This window comes from Equus asinus, chromosome 6 (assembly GCF_041296235.1).
Source record: "Equus asinus isolate D_3611 breed Donkey chromosome 6, EquAss-T2T_v2, whole genome shotgun sequence".
NCBI classification, from domain to species: Eukaryota; Metazoa; Chordata; class Mammalia; order Perissodactyla; family Equidae; genus Equus; species Equus asinus.
This window is the reverse complement of record NC_091795.1, coordinates 102,342,747-102,353,199: the sequence shown is the minus strand read 5'-3', so window position 1 is coordinate 102,353,199 and position 10,453 is coordinate 102,342,747.

Genomic DNA, 10,453 nt, shown 5'->3' with positions numbered 1-10,453 from the left:
GCTTCTATCTAGAACCTGAAGCTTATGGCTTCAGTATTCCCCCAGGAGGATAAAGTTTCTCTAAGGTAAGTTTTATTGCTGGACTAGCCCTCTTGAAATACTGTTCTCTGCTGGTTGACTCCATTTCAGGTCAATATGAGCACAAGGCCCACGTTCCTCTCCTTGGTATTAGAACCCCAGCCCAGTCTCCAGTCCAAATTCACGTCTAGTAACCCACATCCTGTTTTGGATTCAACTTCTGTTCACCACTCTGTGAGTTTCCTCCTCCTTTCTGACAACTGCCAACCTCTCTCTCTCTGTCGAGATAGTTATTTATTTTATATTTCTTATTATATTTTATTATATTCACTCAGAATGCTTATAATTTGAATTGGGGAGAAATGGATTTTTCAATTATAGCTCAGCTGACATACTGACAAATAAACGATTCAAGACTCATGATAGTGCTTAGTTACAAATATGTCTAACTAGGAACTAGTTAAAAATATATATCTAACTGCAAAAATAGGATGGAATAGAATTACAGTGCAGTGTGAAACATTCTCTCATTGTGATTTTAATTTGCATTTCCTCAGTGACCAAGGATGTTGTACAAATTTTCATGTACTCACAGGTTATTTGTATCTCTTCCTTTATAAAGTATCTGTTCAAACATTGTATTGGGTTTTTTGATCTGCAAGAATTCTTCCTATATTGTGGATACAAGTACTGTGTCAGTTACCATATTGAGATGTTTCCTTACTGTGAATATTGTGAATATTTTGACTGTAGCTAATGTTTCCTCAGTGACTCACAGTGCCAAGCACTTTTGATGCATTCGTTGGTCGTCTGTATATCTTCTTGTTTGAAGTGTTTGTTCAAGTCTTCTGCACATTTTTAATTAAATTGTGTCTTTGTAATTGAGTTGTAGGCTATTTATGCAGTCTGAATGAGGGGTTTTGGTCAAATATATATATAAGAATATCTTCCCCACTTTTTTCTTCCCTACTGATTTTCTTAAAGTGTGTTTTGATCGGATTGAAGTCTTTTAAAAAATTTGTGGGACTTCAGAAGCTATAGCTTTCCCTCAAAACATTGTGTTTATCTGCATCCCACACATTTTTATATGCTGTGTTTTCATTATTTTTAAGTTAGAAATACTTCCTAATTTCCTGTGTTTTCTCCTTTCATCCATGAGATATTTAGAAATATAATGTTTAATTTTCATATATTTTGGATAACTTGTTAACAATAATTTTTAATTTCATTTCATATGTAAAGAATATACAGTGTATGAATCTAATCATTTCACATTTCCCGAGACTGGTTTACAGCGTGTCTGAGTGAACATTTCACATCCCGTTGACGAGAGCCTGTTTCCTGCACTAGTTGACTGGAACATTCTATAAGGTTAATTAGGTCAAGTTGGTTGATTGTATGGTTCAGGTTTTCTTAGTGATTCTTTTGTCCAACTGTTCTCTCAATTACTGAGATGACAGTGAAGTCTTCAATGCAGGCAGTGGATTTGTGGGTTCGTCCTCTAATTCAACCAAGCTTTGCTTTGTGTAATTTGTGATTTTGTGTAAGACACATACCTTCTTACAATTATTACATCTTCTTGGCACATTGATGTGCCACTGTGAAACCGCCTTTTTGGCTCTGGTGGCGTTTGCTGGTCTTGCCTCGTCTGTGGCTGATATACCCGCTACAGCTCCTTGATAATTAGGATTTGTAAAGTATATTTTTCCATTCTTTACTTTGAAGTTATCTGCGTCTCCCTGTCAACAGTGTGACTCTTCTTAAAATAATGCAGTTGGAGTTTGTTTGTTTTTTCACTTTCACAGTCTCTGTTTATAATTGTGATTAGTTTATTTACATATAATTTAATTATGATATGCTTGGGTTTCAGTCTACCACCGGGTTCTTTGTTTTCCATTTCTCTCATCTCTTTTTCCCGCTTTTCCTCCTTCCCTGCCTCCTTTGGGATTATTTCAGGTTTTTAAAATTATATTTTGGGCATTTATTCTGTTCCCTGTTTGTTTATTTTTTAACACCTTTGTGTTTTATTTACTTTTCTTTTTAGAAGATCCTCTAGCAATTATAATATGCATATTTAAATTATCATGGTACACACGTATTATGACACTTTACACATGAGGCCTTGCCTTGTGGCCTCCAATCTCTCATGCTGTTGTTGTCATAGATTTTATTTCTACACATGTCGTAATTCCCAGAAGATACTGTATAATTTTTACTTTAAACATTCGGTTGCCTTTTATAAATACCAGAAAAGAATAAAAAGCCATTTCCCCCTGACATAGTTATGATTTTTGGCGCTCTTGAATCTTTTCTGCAGGCCTGATTTTTATAATTTTCCTTCAGCCTGGGGAACTGCCTTGAGCATCGACTATGATTTACATCTGATGGCAACATGTTCTCTGTCTCTTGTTGTCTGAACGTGTGCTTTTCTCACCTCACTTTGAAGGCTGTTTCAGCTGGTGAAGAATCCTGGTTTGACGCCTGTTGCTCTCAACATAAAGCCTTTTCTCCAACGCCTGCGGCCTCTGTGCTCCGAGGGGAAAGGCTGTGGGAGGCTGTCCATCGGCTCCACGGGGAGAGAGGAGGAACCATCCTTCATTTAGTCTCGTGCTCCCTGGCACGCAGTTCAGGTCTGTAAACGTGGAAGGCTCCGCACCACAGGTTACCTGTGGGTGTCATCTCTCTGCAGTTAAATGGCGTCACCTCATGTGAGAGACAAGCCCAGAGGCCTTGCAGCTCCAGGCGGAAAGCAGCCCGTGGGAGCGACACCAGCCCACTGTCTGAACCAGGGGGTCTCAGGCACACTGGGGCCTGGGCCCCTGCAGACGAGCATCCTCAAGCGGGTGCCATGTGCGTTAAGGAGCGCAGGTCCTAAGATGTCTGAGTGGTTTTCTACAATCTCCACTGTACTTGGTGCCCCAGGGCTGTGTGCAGAGAATGATGTAAATGCCTGCTCCTCCTGGAGGAGGGTGAGCTTCGTCCCAAACCTCTGACCCAGATGTGTCTCATGGGACGTGGTGTGTTGACTCTCAGCTCTAAGGGGTGATTTTAAATCGTTACTCTTTTCCTTAGGATCTAGACTCGAGGCTGGCCCTCAATGCTGGCACCGTGTCTCCTGTCTGAGGGCTGGCGGGATCTCCATTTGGAGTCCAGAGGAAGCTTCCGGACGGGGCTCGCTGGAACAGAAAGTGAAAACAAAAGAAAGAAGGAGCGCTCCTCCTCGCCTCCTTTTCTCTCACTCTACCCAAACCTCCCGGGTGCGCGAGCTGTGTCAGGGCTCCTTTGGGGTTGAAATATGTGTGCAACAGTTGGTAATTATAATCTGAAAATGGGTAATTATAGTAATAGCTACATCAAACTGAAAAACCATTTGCATACATTAATTTATTTGATCCTCAATGCCCTTACTCACGAAGCAGGTGTCACAGAGCAAGTTTTCAATCCTAGATCCTTCTTATTCATAAAACTGTGTTGTTTCACAGATTCCCTTCTACCTGACACACAAGTCGTGATTAATCTAGATTCAGTATTGACAAAGTACTCTTTTTCACCTTTCTTACCTCCTTCATTTTCTTCATTCACTTTACTTGGAGGTCAGAGCAAAGGCAGGATGGGAGGGACAAGCTGTGTTGGTCTCGTCCACACCGCATCCTGCAGAGGCTGCACTTGGTGTTTTAAAGGAACACAGCTCTGCCTCACCCCTCATCCTCTTCCTTTTTGGGGAAATCCCCAAACACACAATTCTCCTATGAGCTAAGTTGAACTTAGGGGTCTGAGCTGAGCTGGCACCACACAACCTCAGTCTGCAAACTAAATCTCAGTCGGCTAGAGTTTCCTTGGGGCACACCTGTATTCTCCTCAGGAAAGTTCTTTTTGTGCCAAAAACACGGTCGCACAATCACATATTCTTGAAGACACGGCTGCTAAGTGACTAAGAATCTCACTTCAAACTATGTTTTGTGATGTTTTTCACTATTGAAGTTGACCAGGGCAGAGGGTGGGGTGTGGGGCTGCAGGCATCAGTCAAGAGCAAGAAGTGGAGCCAGCGGACACGATGGTGTTTACAACGACGTGCCTGCCCTCCTGCTGCCACACTCTTTCTTTTAGGGAACTGACATCCTGGTCTGGGGTGGGGCCCTGGAGCCCACAGGGAGGCAAAGCTCCTCCTGGGTCAGAGAAGAGCCAGCACCTGGTGGGAGGTGCCAGGTCAAAGGAGGAGACGTCCCGCTGATCTGCGGACAGAGGCCTCTGGAGGGATCCTGCCCAGAGGAAGTGGGGGCAGGACAAAACCTGCAAGATGGAGAGGGAGGGTTGTCATGCTGGGGGAGGTGCAGGGCCAGTGCCGCTGACCTGGCGGGGCCCTGACCTGGCTCCTGCGGGTACGAGGTGGGAGCCAGGCAGCCGGCTGACAGCTCCCAGCACCCGCTCACGTGAACCAGGAGACCCGCTACTCAGTGGGGTCCAGCCGAGTCACCGTGAGGGGAGAAGAGCAAGTGCAAAGCCACACGTGTGCACACTGCTCCTCTGCTGTTGTTTACGCGTTTGTGTGTGCACAGATACCTCGTAGTTATTCTCTGAGTCCTGCAGTGTTGAACTCACTGTGATAAAGCAAGAAGATCCGTAAGTGCTTCACACACAACCGTGTGTGGTTTCCTTTGTTCTTAAGAAACTGTCTCATATTTGCACCTATTTATGCTTACTAGTCACTCGTTAACCAAACAGCACTGAGCGCAGAGCACCTCAAGGTCTGGCTCCTGGGGTCTCACCTCACGCAGCCCGAGTTCTCTGTTCTTTCGTCCCTGTTTCCAGATGAGGAAGTGGCTTCAGTGTTACGTGACTGCCCATGGTCACTCTGAGAGAGGAGAAGGCAGGGCTCAGAAACGGGACCTGTCACACCCCAAACTCAGTACTGTAACCACAATTATTAAAAATCCTAAAAGTAAAAGTCACATAGAGAAAACTTCTACGGAATTCCCCTAGTGTGGAGCAAGTTTCTAGTAAGACTCCATCCACTTGTTGTGACCACCTCTGTCCGAACCTACATCAAGAGAGCACCTGTAAGGTGCAAATGGGCCCACAAGCTTACAAGGAAGAGGTTAAAATCTGCTAGGAGGGACTGAGTCTCTTGATCCAGGGAAGCAGAGACATTCGCCACAGCATCTGTGTAACCTACACAGCTCCTGCCACGTGCCGGCCACCGCCATTCTGTGCCTTGGAAATTTTGCGTTCAGAATGTGCAAGAAAAGTTCCCCAGACTATTACTGATTGAATCAGCACTCCCAAAACATCCAGCCCTCTCTTTCTTCCCCTGAGAGGCACTGAGACATGAGGCCAAATTGAAAAGATCAATGAAAAATCGAAAACCCCATCCTCAGATGCAATCCCTGCCAATTATTGTGACACACAGATTGTTCAGTTTCGATATAAATGGTCAATGGGAAGCGATTTCAGAAGCATGTAATTGAGCCATTATTTCCTTTTCTATGGTGTTCAAGGATGACCAAGAGAAATAAGCCCAACAGGAGACAAAATGGGGCTTGATTCCATTGGCCCCATTGAGGAGGCTGCCAAGTGAGGATATAGGTCTGAGCGGCGGTCCCCACAGGCATCCTGAAGACAAGGACGCTGCGTCTTCTAAAGACGCCTTTGATAACAGCTCACACAGAATAAAATCAGTGACACTTCGGGAAGGATGAACCATACCTTGAGTGATTCACTAAGGAAAGACCTGGTGAGCGTCACCACTCTGCTAAGCACCAAGGAGAGTCCAAGATGAACGTGACATTACTGCTGCTCCCGTGGAACTTAGGGTCGTGCTGGGGACTTAATCCACGTACTCCAACAAGACCATGCAAGCTGAAATGCGGCCTGCGCCCCAGCGAGTGCGGAGCACCCTGAGAAGTGGAACGAAGCTCTCCAGGAGCCGAGTGAGGCTGTGAGGAGGCGGCAGCTGTGCTGACCCGGGGCTGTCTCAGCCGGGGCCGGACCTGCCGGAGAGGGCTGGACGTGGGAGCCCTGCTCCACCAGGCACACGCTGCCTGTCCTCGGGTAAATTACAGACTTCTCTGGCTTTCTCATTTATAAATGTAGCCAAGAGAAGTCCTCATTTAATGCGGATGATTTGAGCAATACCTTCATTGAGGTATTATTTAAAAATGTTTGGTACAACATAAAGTATATAAAAGTAAGCAGAAATGTCAGCTTAAAGAAACAAATACACAGGAGAAGTTGAAGAAGAGGCTCGTTTAGTGCAGGATCTTGGCTACTGACTCCAGAGTGTGGACGTCACTCAGCGGGCAGCAGTGAGTTGGTGAAAATTTATAACGAAAGGAGTTACGTGATGTAGGCTGTCACGAGAACTGACCTGGAATCCGTGTGAGGGATAAGCAGGTCCACTTACAAGTCCAGTGGGGAGAGACCCGTCTCGGTTAGGGTGACGGCAGCGGGGACAAAGGATGGGATGAGGTCTGGTCCACCGAGAGTTGTCCTTTGTGAACCGAAGGCAGGCTCCTGGCACGACTGAGCCAGGAGGCTCACGCAAGACGTCGTTGTCGGATCAGCCTGTGTCTGGACCGAAAGTGTGGTTCTCCCTCCCGGCCCCACCCTCACCCGGTGATTTAGGGAGTTGGTTCTTCATCCTTAACCTCTGCCTGGGGCAGCCAGGCCTCCACTTCTCTTCAGCTGCGGGGGCATGGAACTGCCCAGCGGCATCCCAGGGGCATTCTGAGGTCGCTGGGCCACAGATGAGGCTGAGGGCATCGTCAGGGCTGTCGGGGCGGTCGGTGACTCCTGCTGGAGGGGATGTGTCTCAGGACCTGGAATCTGTTCTAAGGAACATTCCATTGTCTGCAGTTCCGTGTTCTCCTGGCTCGGTTTAGCAAACTGTTCTTATTTTATTATACGGTCTTTAATCTCAGACAATTTAAAACATGCCATTTGCCAGGGCTGAGGGGTTTCATCTCCTTAGGTTAGATTAAACAACACAATCAATAAGCCGTTATTCAGAAAAAATGGAAAATGTAGATAACAATAAAGGCACAAAATAACCTGACCCCCGACACGGAGAGAGAGTGCCATCTTACTTTTGCCCGCGTTCGTCTGCACGAGGTCATCAGTGGGGAAGGGTCAGCAGCCCCAGAATCTGACCTCCCGCCCTTCCCTCCGAACACTCCCCCAGTCCTTCTTGCTGCCTCAACTTAACGTCCCCCTAGGACTTACCCGCGTCTGATGCACCACGTGTTTTAATTACTCATCAGTATCTAATAGCCACAAGGGCAGAGATTTATATCTGTTTTATTCGCTCTAACATCCCTCATACTTAACTCAGGGCCAGCACATCATAGGCAGTAAATGTTTGCTGAATGGGTGAGTAAAATGCAGGAATCGCTCAGAACACTCTGACGGTAACACCAGCCTTTTACCTGTTACAGCTTTCTAGTACTTTCTAGCACTTGGTAACATCTGGTAAGAAGTCATCTACATTCTTTCTTTCCTCCCAGAAGAGCTCACTATTTTCTGTGTTGATTCAACCCGAATCACTTCTGCTTTGGATCCTAATCAGACAGAATTCTATAGAAACTGCTCAGGGAGTCGCCTCGCTCACAGAGAAAGTGCTACCTGTGTCCCAACACCATGTGGATCCCGATGGTAAATTAATCACATTCAGAGGCCTTTGGACCGAGGGGCCCCAATGCCCTGGCACCCGCGTCAGCCAGCCCAGAGCTGAGCCTGGAAGTGCCTCAAGGTTACGACATGGAAACCCAAGGACAATCCATCACACGGCCCACCAGGCTGGTAGGACACGTAGCAGGAGTAACTTAGCATGAGTCAGCGCAAAACATCTCAACTGGTCTTAGGCGGCTGTTAGAGAAGTGAATTATACCTGTGGCATTTTGTTCAATTTTAGGCAACAAGTTTTAAAAGGGGAATGTAAAACTGGAACATGTACTAAAGAAAACAGGACGAAGAGCATCTTCAGCATCTTGTCCTTAGAAGACCACTGAAGGAACTGGATTGTTTCGCTTTGAAGTAAAAATAAAACCAAAGGGGCAAAGTGGGGGAGCAGTCAGAGAGAGAGAACCATTTACAAATATATACAGGGTGTCAGCTAGAAGGCGGACGAAACTATGAAACAACAGAACCCAAGGGGGGAAGTTAGAGATGACCAATTTTAGCTCAGAATTGTTCAAAGATGGCTCGAGCTGCCTCCCAGGGGACGAGTCGAAGCTGGATGTTCAGAAGAGTGGAAAGTCCCGGAAAATTCTCCAAATTCTACAAACCACAGACGTACAGATTTTGGCCATCTAACCAAAAGTTCTATTATGTACAAAGGATACTCCTTAAAAATACGAAAGTAGAAAATTAATGCCAAAAGAGAAAATATGAAAAATCTTCCTTACCATTACTCCCGCTGGGAACTACATGTTGTGTAGACATTTTAGGTGGGCTAGCAAGCACAGTGTGCCGTAAACGCTCTTCTAAAGAAGCGCGTTGGTTGGAATTAGCTGCACAGAATTTAGGAATACAGCCTTTGGGCTGAAAATTCAGTCTGGAGCAAATCTGGCTGAGCTTCGCTTTGGGTTCTGCTTTGCTTTTCACATCCGTTAAGGCAGATAATTGTATACGTAAACACCTCTTTCAACGACCTTGCAAGAATCACCAGTGGGCACTTGAATTCTGTGCTTTCTCACGTTGGATGGGTACATGGGACAATCACAGCAGAGAAGCACACCTCCCTCTCATCCCGCACTTGCGGTCAAAGGCCCAGGCTGCCCCTTTCATCGCTCGCTCTGCCTAGCTGCGTGGACAGCCCATGGTTCTGAGGCTCCCAGCACAGAGCTGCCAAATGCTGCACAACTCCATGACTCATAGACTTTTGCTACATCTGGGCGACCTGCATAAGTGGAGGCCAAATGTACTTTCATTCCTCTAGAAATGGAAAACAGGGCTGGCTCAAGATCATGTTCTTTGAGACTGAAGACAACTGGATAGATTTTGATGCTTAGATGCTGTGAATAATTCTGTGGACACAATCAGCATAATTGAGAGCAGATGTGGACTGAGCACATGGCATTATCTTACAGTCACCCCAGCTTTCCCCCTTTCCATATCTGCCTTTGCCAAACCATGTGACACCCAAAGCACGTCCAGACTCTTCCCCATTTTAGGAGCTCATCCTTGAGTCCGCAGCTTCCCGGCGCCACTGCACTTGAAAATTCCTTCTTTGCAGACTTGTGGACCCTCAGGGCACGGTTGGCTGGGGGAGGTACCACCCAAAGACACCCCCACTGCCTGAGGGGGCCCAGACCCTGTCCTGCCACGGCTGGTGGCCACTTTGCCTGCTTGCGGTCCAGAGCATTTGGCCTCTTGCCCACATGCTATGGCTGCTCCAAAATAACACTGTTTCTCCAAGAACAGAATAAAATAAAATAATTGCTGAGTTCTAGCTGTTGTTCTCAGTCTGTTTTCCACAGCAGTAGCACGACACCTGGCCTACTCACAATTTATTTTGCAAAATACAAGTCTCCATTTCTGTGCGTCTGTGCCAGGGCTAGGTCACTCCACTGCTTTCGGAGACTGGATATCTTCTAGAGAGCAGCTTGCCGGCTTCAGAGACCCGGGGACGGCCGGATGAGTGGGAGCCATCCCACCAAACACTCTCGTTCCAGTTACTCAGCGGGGTTTTTCACAGCAAATCTTTTCTTGTTTTCGTTTTTTGTATTTTTTTTTACCGTAGAATCCCTTATTAACATACAAATTCATTTTGAAGGTGCTGAATCCTGTCGTCTAAGACAGTTTCTCGAAGAACAGCCATAGGGAAGTCTGTGGGGCTGGAAGGGAGGAAAGTGTTTGGGCTGGAACTGTCGGGAATTGACAGTTTTTCTGAGAGCAAAGTGCTGTCCAGTTCTGTGTCAGTCCCGCAAATATTCGACCTGCAGGATGCAGCCTGGCCTTCTGGGGTCTTTTGTTCTGCAGTGAGAGACAAGAACATCCACAAACGATCAGAGTGACCTGTGGTCAGTGTTGGCAAAGCACCAGCAGCCTTGCTTCCTGAGGGTGGGTTCGGGCCACTCAGGCTGGACCTGGAAGGATGGCTGGGAACTTGCCAGGAGCAGAGAGAGCTAAGCATTTCAGGACGGTTAGCAGCAGCACAGAGACCCGGGGATTTACGAAAGCGCGGTGCCCTTGAGGGAGTGCGAGCAGCTCGGAGTCCAGCGAGCGAGTCGGGTAGAGAGAGATGAGTCCACAAGATGGGAGCAGCTGGATGGGAAGAGTGGAGCATCCTGACGGGAGGTTTGGGAGGGTCCTGATGGGACATGGAGTCTGCTGTAAGGTTTCCATGTGGGAGGACTAAACTGATGTTGTGTTGTGTTCAGAAAGATCACTCTGAGAACAGAGAGGAGAACGGTAGTGTTTGTTTGTTTGTTTTCTTTTT